This window comes from Aphis gossypii, chromosome 2, assembly GCF_020184175.1.
Source record: "Aphis gossypii isolate Hap1 chromosome 2, ASM2018417v2, whole genome shotgun sequence".
NCBI lineage: Eukaryota > Metazoa > Arthropoda > Insecta > Hemiptera > Aphididae > Aphis > Aphis gossypii.
The window spans coordinates 47418815-47430948 of NC_065531.1; positions in this window are offsets into that span (position 1 = coordinate 47418815).

Genomic DNA, 12134 nt, shown 5'->3' on the forward strand with positions numbered 1-12134 from the left:
TCGTTTAAATATTTGAAACGATTACACCAATCATGTGCGCGTGTGACGGTTCCGCGGAGCTCCGTTGAACTACGCCATCTATGTTTTCTCTCCGAGTTTCGCGTTTCATTTAGTAACTACAATCTTCTCACGTAGATGGTTGATCCCGTTTGAATAGTAATATTTTTCCCAATTTTATGGCGTTTTAAAGATTAAGTTAAGTTTTCTACATTCTACGATGTTATAATAGTTTATAAACAACCGTACTAGTATTATTAACTTTTCACCGGTCAGTAGTTAGGGGGATAGTTAAGTAGTTAGTAAGTATTGGCTTGGATTAAGATAGTTTTAGCAACTAGGTAAACAGTTCTTATGGTGGGTGAGGCGAAATAATATTTCTTCAATCCTAAATCAATTTTACATTTCTCGCCTTACGATAATACAACTCTATATAATTATCAACCGGTGATTTAAATACCTATTGTAAATAAATTTTTTATTACCTACCTACTCATATAAACTTATCAAAAAACCGAAAAAGTCACTGCTCACACAGGGAGTGAGGGAGTACCTATTCGTGTGTTTATATACTTCATCATTGAGAAGATCACTCAGTATGGCGTAACTTCAAAATTTGGGCCCGGTAGTGAAATTTTCAACCAGTCATTAAGCAGTGAGGTATGAGAGGTGGTATATTCATCTTACTAAAATAACTTAATATATTTTTAAAAAAAATATTACTGCATATTTTATTAGTTCAAAATTGTATAGCTACCTAATAATTTTGAAATACTTTAAGTTTGGTAGATAATTTGCTAATGGATGATCATATATTTTAACAGTATAACAAGTATGAAGTAGGACGGTAACTCGATCTGATAATATTTCGATAACATAGTAGGTATACGAGTATCTAATGGGTTATGAGTGTATAATGTATTATGAATATCTTTATATTAAATTTAAAAATTATATAAATATAAATTATTTTATCAATGTAAATAATGAACATTTTACGAATCTAGTCAAACTAAGAAAGTTATACATAATTAATTTTCAATATATTTTTTAGCAATAGTGATAGGTATACCTATATAAGTAATAGGTATAGTGATACCTAGGTATCTACTGTAATGATAACCACTTCTCATAACAGTAATAACTAAAGTGGATATAAATAAATTCTGCATGTAACTATAGATATGTATATCTAGTTGGGTAGTACCTTATGCATACATTTTGGCTTTCCAAAAAACTCGAAAATTTAATACATACAAGGTTCTTTATGAGTTGTTTTGTTTTTATTGTAGTTAAAAAAAAAAAATCAAAAATCGTTAGTCACAAATTCTTTTTTATAAACGTTTATAGTTCAATTTTTTACGAAAATTTACAAGTAATTTCGTAATTGAAAATTCATAAAAATGTTTGTTTTTATATCTAAGGTTAAAAATGTCAACACTTGGTTTTTCATAAGTTTTTCTTCAAATAGTTATAGAAAAACTCGAAGCGTTATTAGATATATGAAAAATGTTATGAGCGTTTGAGTTTTAAATTTTTACAAAATTTAATGATAACGATTTATTCTCAAACGATTTTAAACATTTGTTACTTAGCTACACCCGCGTGCTCCGCCCCGTGGATAGTTGTTTGCAAATTCTGGGGCGGTTTTTTATCTTGTAGTTATTTCGACCATAAAATGTTATAAAGTGTACATCATACCTTATACATACGCAAAATAATAATAATTTAAGGTGTTAATAAATTTTCATAAATATATATTTATTATAGATAATAAAAACAATTTTTTTCTCACATTAATATAATTATTTTTACAGCCTGGAAATATATTATATAACAATATTTTAACGTCGTTAAATGAATAACAATAATAATGATTATTTAAAAAAATAACAATGGGCATGGCATTATGTGGGTCTTCGTTTCATACAGCCAATCAGCGAGCTAAAGACTTACAATACGACTTTCCTATTGGTTATTATTATTATAATTATCAGATGCGTTTAAGTGTTTAACCTATCTTAACTACTCGAGATTAAGTCCGTCAGTCGTAGTTCGAAAGTGGTGATCTATACTTCAAAAGTTCAAACCCCGCTAGCTGGATCGTTCAAAGCACCCATAAGCTATAGCCGTTGTCACTTATACGTCGTCAATAATAATTGATTCATCGTTGATTCTATATACCTACACATTCTGAGGTGAGTCTCGGGCGATTACTTAACTATAGATAAGCTTTAAACAATTATTTTAATATATTATAATATTTAATACATATACGTCGAAATTCAAATTTTATAGTAGAGACATAAAATTTATTTTGTGTACTTACCTTATTATTTTACTTTTCGAAATAAATGAAACATAGATACACATACTGTTACTATAGGACCACGTAGATATGGTTCGTTTTCACACCAAATAGGTAGTGTGTTTATGTGTTTTGCTTTTATAGTATAGATTATTCAAAAAGTCGTAGGTAGATACTTGAAAATTTCACCAGTTATTTAGATGGGCATTTTCTTTGCAAGATTAATTTTCAAAATATTTTGCATATTTTAAGGCTATTTATAGGCATTTGAAATATTAGTTTTTTTTAATTTTTTTTTTTTATAAATATCGATACAATGTTTTTGGTTCAGTCAAAATACTTGAATATTTAATACAAAGTTTCTCATAAGTTAGTCTTATAGTGATTTATAAATTATAAGAATACATATGCACAATTTTTTTCATTAGCGTTTGAAGTTCAAATATTGACAAAAATTGGTCAAAATCATGAATATTTGCAAATTATTTTGTAGTTAAAATTTATAAATAAGTTATAAGTATAAGTATAAGTAGCTAAGATATGAAAGTATAATTCTAGATTTTCCACAAGTTTGGCTTACAACAATTATAAAAGAACTTGAATGTTGGCCAATTAAAAAACTTCTATTCTTGTTTAAATTTTTACGAAATCCAAAATTCACTCTTAAAATAACAATTTGTTATCAAATAATTTTACGGTTTTTAATTTTTGGGGTATTATTCTGCAGGTCATAAAAAATTTAAAACATAAACCACTTTTTCACCTTCCAATTTAAAATAATTATTTTATATATTATATCCTAGGCTGACAAATCTTTTCCATTCAGAATCGTTTTTTGTATACAATGATACATTATTAACTATCATTAGATTCAAATTTAATACATCAATAATAGTGACCTACTGTACAGAGCGGTACCCACTTGACCACGCTTTGTTTATACATAAATTCGTTTCACCTTTATTCTGATTCCAAATAAACCATTAAACAATTTATTTTTGTTGTTCTCGGCTTTTTTTTTTATGTAAATGCATTTTTTTGCTTTTTTATTTTGCTTTTATACGGCCAGTATGCCTAAAACGTCGATATCGATAATTTAAAAATTTATGCTTTAGTGTTGTTATTTGAAATCTCTTGTATGAAGTATGTACCGATCAATTCAGTGGATGTAGAGAGTCATTTTCTATGTATCAAAATATTCCGTCGGATAATATAGTGTCACTGCTGAAATTCTTGAGAAATACATGGTAATTTTTTTTTTTTTTTAATTTAAATTTATTTTAGATTCTGAACGAAGTGATGAATGTATTGATTTTACAATGGTGTGTTTTTTTTTTTTTTTTGTTTTTTTTTTTTTTTTTTGTTTTTGTGTCTGTGTACAGCATAACTAGTCGAAATAATGCTCCAATTTCAAACAATGGGGGTGGTTTCCGATGTAAAAGTGAATATCCTTGGTACATTATAGAGGTAAAAAGTTAACATTTTCACATTTTCCAACAGTTTTCAAAAAAATCGAGAAAAACAAAAGAAAAATGACGGAAAAACGGCAATTTTTACGCAAAACCAGTTTTCGACCAAATCGATTTTTTTTTATGGTTGTAATTCAAAAACTAATCACTGAAAATACTTGAAATTTTGACCAAATGTTAATGTCAGTGGTATCCGTATATAGTTAAATTTTCAAAAAATGTTGACTTTTTTTGAGTTATTTATAGACCACTGAAATTTTCGATTTTTTTGAGAAATTTTTTTTAAAGTGTAGATAAAAAATTTTTGGATGACCAAAAAGTTTTGAAAATTTAATACAAGGTTCCTTATGAGTTGTTTTTAATGTAGCTAAAAAAAATTAAAAATCGTTAGTCACAATTTTTTTATAAGCGTTTTTAGTTCAAATTTTTACGAAATCTGTCGAAAACGCGAAAATTTGCAAGTAATTTTGAAGTTGAAAAATCATAAAATTTTTTTCTTTTATAACTAAGTTTTGAAAATTTGGTATGTACAAGGTTCTCCATACATTTTTCTTCAAATATCTGTAAAAAAAACTCTACCGGATTCAGACAAAAAATTTTTATGAGTGTTTGAAATTTAAATTTTTACAAAAACCGCGTTAAATAACAGTTTAGCCTCAAACGATTTTTGATATTTGTTATTATTCAAAAAGTATAAGTCGTAGATACTTGAAAATTTTACCAGTTATTAAGATTCGCGTTTTCTTTACGTGATTTAAATTTCAAAATATTTTGACTTTTTTGAGCTATTTATAGACAACTGAAATTTTCAATTTTTCTGAAAAAATATTTTTGAAGTGTCGATAAATTTTTTTGGCCTTATCAAAATACTTGAAAATTTAATACAAAGTTCCTCATATGTTATTCTTATAGTGATTAAAAAATTATAAGAATACATAGGCACAATTTTTTTTTATTAGCATTTGAAGTTCAAATTTTGACGAAAATTCGTCAAAATTATGAATATTTGCGAAATATTTGAAGTTGAAAAATCATAAAATTTTTTGTGTTTATAACTAAGGATTAAAAATACAACACTAAGTTTTCCATAAGTTTACCTTCAAGTATCTATAGAGAAAACTCGAAGCATCATTATAGGAAAAATTTTAAGTGCATTTTTTTTAAATAATTTAATTTTTAAAATATTTCACTTATCTTAAGGCTATAAAGGCATTTGAAATTGTTTATTTATTTTTATATAAATGAATAAATGTCTATAAATTTTTTTTGGCTAAGTTAAAATATTTAAAATTTAATATAAATAGTTTCTCATAAAAAGACTAACAGGCTGTCTCTGCTCAGAATTGTTTTTTATATTAGAGGTACATTTATACAAGTATATTAGATATAATATTATATAATAACTAAAATCTTTTATTATCTTTTATTAAAATATTTAATTTTGTCGAAATTAGAACTTCCATGAACATGAAAAAAATGTTCTTTTAAAAGAAAAAAATTGATATTAAAATATAGTTTTATTTGCATTTGAAACACATGTGTATTTTGAAAAACATAATAAACACATACGTAATAACTAATAGAGTTGGTGGCCTTGTTAAAATCGATCATTAATTATAATCGAAACAATTTTTTTCGATTATTATATTTATTTGACTAATCGTGTTTCGTAGTTGATGTTTAGCATCGTACAACTCCAGATGCTATTTTTAAACAACATATAAACATTGTAAACACATTTAATGGTTCAATGATTAGATGTGAACAAAATAATGCTTTACCCGGGTTCTCAAGTGTTATGTACCAATATATGGTATTATATACCATTTGTTCAACGGTTTTCTCAAAATATATACAATGATAAGATACATAAGGCCATACAAATTGTTTAAAAATTAAAATGAATCTGAAATACTCCAGACATTCCAGATTGTCTGCAGATATCTACTCTTTCGTAAGTCGTTGGCACATTAATAAACATTAAATGCGAAGTTTAATTCTATTTCGAAATCGTTGTTTTTTTTTTTATGGTACCATACGAAAACATTGAAAACAACAATTTGTTAGAAATACGTATTAAAATAATAAAATATTCTGTTGTCTGTTGACCATTATTGTTTTTCATACAAATAAAACATAATTTAATTATTAAATTACTAATGAAATAATGTATCTGCCTACGAGTTTAAATTAAATTTTTTTGTTTTTTTAATAATGATCATTTATCAGTGACGTAAAGTACTTTACCTACGTTAATGAGTAATGAACATACTATTGTAGCATTGATTAAATATACTTAATATATATTAATATACATTTTAATGTATATTTAATCAATGGTATTGTATAGAAATTTGTCGTTATTTATTTAAAAAGTTTATGATCAAACAGTGCTGATGAAATTTTAAGTTAAAAAGAATAAATACAATTCTACATTTTTAAAGTTACCGGTTCATCTTTTTAGTAGATGGTAGAATATAATATAATACTAAAATAGACAGACTTTTTACGGAATAATTATAAATTAGGTTATTATTATTATTATTGAGTAATGATCTATTTTGTCAATATTTCTAGTGAAATCAATTGAGAAAAATAGTTTATTGTTTAATGATAAATTGGTTGTAACTATAAAAGTAAAAACCATCATTCTATATGCTATAGAAACTATAGTTAATAGTTATTATGATAATTATTTAAACAATTGCTATAGGCAATAGTATTAAATAGTTCACTGAAATTAAGTATCATTTTCAAACATTTATTGTTATTATTATTTAGATGTTTTTATTTTTTAGGCAATAAATGCATACCTAATATACCGAGCTATATTTATTAATTTATATATAAATACCTTTGCGTATATTATATATTATTGTGAATATTATAGTATACCTACTATATATAGTTAATCTATATATTCTATGGTTATGTTAAACAATCAATTTGTTTTTTTTAACCTTTTAACATTTTTTATAAAGTTAGAGACATTTTTTTATACATTTTATTTACTTGTATAAAACTTTGAAAGAACTAAAAGTATAGTAAGAAACAAGTTTTTAAACTTTTATTTGTTAAAATTTGAAAATTGTATACTATTTATACAGGCTATACTATTTTGCATTTTAATCTTTGTGGTGAGTTTTTGGCGTGATAGACGATAGTGTCGATATAGTAGATACATAGATTACAATGCCTGCTTATATTTTTATAAATAATTTGGATTAGTTCAGTAGCTGTTTTACTTAATGATATATATTATATATATATATATTACATTTTGAATTTAACTTTCTTTTACTTATAATGTTCTAATGTTCTATATACAAGTACAATAGGTATAGGTAGTAAAAATCTAATTTATTGAGTCTTGTAGGTATTTAAAATAAAAATGAATATTACATTTTGAATTTTGACATATTTTATTCTTTTTATAGATATTGTCATAATAATATATACATTATATAAGAAGTATGTATTTGTATGTTTTGGGCACTTTTGAGCAGGGAGGTTTCGATATTTTTAACAGGAATATTCCTCTTACAGTTATTTTTTTTCGTGTAACATAAAATAACAGTGATTTTAAAAACTATAATTATGTGCACAGCGCTTTTCAGTAGGTAGATTATAAAAGTTTAAGCAAGAATATTTAGCTTACACTCATTTATTTTCCCGTGTAACAAAAAATCATAATAGTTCTGAAATTACGTCCTCGTATAAACTTTCTTTCAAAAATTATTTTTTTAAATAATTATTTCAAGTTAAAAAGAACACAATAATTAGATTGAATAAAAAAAATGCATTAATATCTGTAGTTTCATTTAATATTTTAAACTAAATCAAAATTATTTACACAAGTTTTCTTATTTCTCAAGTAAAAAGTATAGGTATATTTGATATTTTATGCAGTACGATCATGAATTAATAAACCATAATCAACTGACACCTGTAATAGATTCTGATATTCAAGTAGAAAGAAGCAGAAATTCCCCCTTGAACTTTTACAATCTTCCAGCTGAAAAGTGCTGTAAACATACATTGTGGTTTTTAAAAATCATTGTTATTTCGTATATCACGGTAAAAGAAATCAGTATAAGATAAAAGTGCTCAGAATATACAAATACATATCACTTATACCTACAATATACATTATCATAGTCAGTATAGTTCATGGTTTCTCAGGTTTTATGTTTGTTTAAATATTAAATTCATTCTAATGAACTCTATTTGTAAAATTTACTTTGAAAATTAGTTTTCAAAACGGAATAGGCTTTTGTATAATAATTCAAAAGATTTTTGAGAATTTTCAATATTTCTATAACAATTAATATTATTCTATGCTATTAACTTTTATTGCTGCAAAGTATATAAAATGTATTAAAAACTACTGTGCAGTAATTTAATTTTCAAATAGTACCTATATTGGAAATTGGAATGAAGAATTTCACTTGATGTTTGTATTGATATCTATTCAGGCTATTTTATAGTATAAACTAATGTTTATGTTCGGTCGAAATTCATCATGTTTAATAACATGTTTTACGTTAACATTAATAAAATCAAAAAACAAATTTCGCCAAAAAACAGTTAAGCATGAAAATTCGTATTTTCCCATATTTTTTGTTTGTATTTCCTAATTATTTTGAAAAATACTGAGCATTTTTAATTTTGAAATCTTTAAAATACAAACTACAACTTCAATTTTCTATTAAAAAATACCCGCTCTTGGTTGAAAACTCTAAGCATTTTATTGACTACTATTATAGTGTGACTAGTGTGAGGTGTACACAGGCACACATACAAAATGCACATAATATTGTAAAATCAATACATTCATAGATTCGTTCAAACTCTAAGAGTAGCATAAAATGTGTATAGAATTTAATTTTCTTTTGAAGATTAATATAATATACTCGTATTATATTAAAACTAATTGAATATACTGCAGACTGAATCATCATAAATTAATTTATAATTCATTTTGAAACATTAAATTTAAACACAAAACTTCAGTAATACTTAATGTGACCCTACGTCCCGCTTTCGAGCTGTGTCCCGCTGTCCCCGAAGAACCTAAACAGTAAACATGTCCCGCTTTAAAAAAAAAGTCGACTTGTGATAGGTTTATGGTAGGTTATTGATCACACGTCACAATTAAAAAAATCATGTTAAGTGTTCCATTCATAGATAAAAACCAAACACGCTATTTTGAAGCAGATTATGTGAATCCAAAAAATATAGAAATATATTATATTTATAAATATGTTATTTTATTCAAAATTATATGGTTTTTTTTTAGTTAAAATGTACAGGTGTCCCGCTTTGAAGAAAAAAATGATGGTCACGTTAGTAATACTGTTATAATATGTTTAGGTGTTACGATTGCAATAAGAGAAAACGACGTAAAAACGATTATATTCTTGTTTTTATTTTTATTTGGAACTGTTTCAAATAAGGTGAAATTTTGTAATCATTCAATAAGTAAGGTTAGTAAACATAATAATAATAATGAGTAAAAATGAATAATATATCGTACATAAACATTCGATTACATTTTGTCAACTTAAAAAATCGGTGAATTTGATTTCATTATCTACACACTCGTTAGAATATACTTAGGAATATAGACATATAGGTAATAACTAATAGGCAGGCTTATAGTTTATATAATTAAATAATGTAGATTCTAGTTACTTCGAAAAAGTGTAAAGTATACAGAATAATATTATGTTAAATAACGACAGAGTTGTTTACATAATACTATCTTTTGAATAAATTTAAAAAGGTCAATTGTAAAAAAAACTATGGAAACGTTTGTTTACGCAAATTTCTTGTCTTCTTTGACAAAAATAATACTTTCGAATTGTAGCGTTGATCTGATCATCATCGTAAATCCTTGATAAAAGTTAAGATAAGATCAGGAAATTTATTAGTTTTCAAAATTATACGATGATATTTACATACTCAGTTCTATTATGTAAACAATTTTGTTTCTTTTTCCTGAAAACTACCTAATCGTTAATTTTAATCATTTCAAAAAGTGATAGATACCATAATTTATACAGGATACCTATTTAACATTTATTTATGATTTTATATAATTTTTAAAATGCAGTTAGGATGTGTTATGATAGATTTGAAATTTTTGTTCATTATATTCGAAGACAAGTAGCATAATATTTACATGAGTTATGAACATACGCCAATATTAAACCTGTGTGTTTTCTAAATAATATGCATGTAATTTTTGACATTTAATGACTACTTGGACTGATACAATACGATTTAGTAACTGGTTCGCTGCACTTTCTACACACATGCACAAAAACAACGTGTGGTTATTATTATTATTATTATTATTATTATTATTGTCTGTGAGTATAATTGTTTAAACATTTCAAAATGATTTCGTCCGATATTTCCTACTCGCAGTAATTCTATAGGGAAAATAATAATATATATATGCGTGCATTTTTACATAGAAGGATATTTGATTCTTAGGGGGATTATCATTAGCTGAAGTTAAGTTATCGGACCCCAATTGCTGTTTATATTAGAGGCCATGATTTTTATTGTTAGTGGGTGGGGCTTTTAAAATTTTAAGGGGTGTATGTTTGGAATAAGTCTCTCGCACTGGTATTGAACTATATGGATCTATATATTTTATTTAAGACATTACAAGACTCGTTAAATTAATTACAAGCATGAATTGTACATAGATAATAAATAAATAAATAGATTACTCTTGTATTAACTCTACGCGGGGTCGCACTGTCACGGTATTCTATAAAGAAGAGATTATAATAATTTTTAGGAAGTTTCTCTTTCTAAAAAGTGGTTGTAAAAATAAAACATATACAATTTTACTCGATAATGTTTTTGTGTAGTTTTTACATTTGTTGCTATTTATTAGCACTTAGAATTTAGTCATAAACTAAAATAAGTATAAACCATATTACCTCAATATTTAAAAAAAATATATACTCCCTTTTGAGTCCTAGTCCTGATAGAGTTAAGTAACATATCTATTTATTTATTATCAGTGGACTCGTAACTATTAATTCGTTTAAATTTTTTATCACAAAGTTTTTACTGTAAAAACTAAAAATCAACATATAGGTATATAGTCACATTCGTGTTTTTAATTTTACTTACAGCGTTTCTTAACGAATCAATTCACGCTTTAGTGCTTTACAGATGATATTATTGTAATACCAATTACCATTATTACTAATACACCATTGTATAATGTAATATCTCATAAATCATAATATGTAATGACGAAATATAGTGACTATACGACAGACTTGCCGTTTTGAATTTTTTGTTTTTTGCGATGGAAAAATTATTGCTCAAGATTTATATTATTAAATATGGTCCAAACGCGTCTGTTCACTGTTAACCAAAATTAAAGATTTGATCTCATAATATACCTATATGAATTATGAGTGTCATTTTTTTAAAATTAGAATGACAGAAATGTAATAACACATATACCCGTAGCAAGGTTATTAAGTGTAATTAGAACATTGCACAATAACCAGTCAATGGAACACTCGACTTTCTTGTATATAATATTATAATATATATACGCAGTTTGTTCTCGACAGTTTTTACGGTACTGTTATGCACTTTTATACACTATTATACGTTAAACATGTATAATAATTATAATACAATTAATATTCTCTGTGACTGTCCTATAAAATTACATATACTATAGAACATGTTTGTTATTTTCTATCAAACAGTTGAATTATATTATTATAATATAACTATAATAATATTACATTTAATAGATACAAAAAATTAAAATTTTTTTTTTATTATATTATACTATATAGTATTTAATTTTTGCAACATTTCGGTACATAGGTACATTTATTAATCGTTTACTTAACATGTAGTTTTCGTTCAATTCTTTAAATTTAATTTTTCTTATGATTTTTTGTTGCATATCTTCACTGAAAACCTAATTTTCTCGTTAAAATAACATCACTAAGGTACTAGGTACTTATATAGCATGATATAATGGCTATTATGTATTATTATAGTATATATTTTATAAAGGTACATTTTGATTTAGAAAATAAGATGTTTAATGTTTATTTTGTTCATGGTTACATATAACACAGCACGCGTAATCTTTCAAAACCAAATTAAAATCAAATATATTAAATAATATGAATTTGGAAGATAGGAACTGTTATAGCGGACGGTTTGTTTTCTATACAATTATAAAGATGTAATAATATAATGATTTTTTTATCTACTTTATCTATTCTAAGCTAATATTTCCGGGATACATTAATATATACATTTTAATGTTCAGAACTACAAAATAATCTTCAGTTACATCT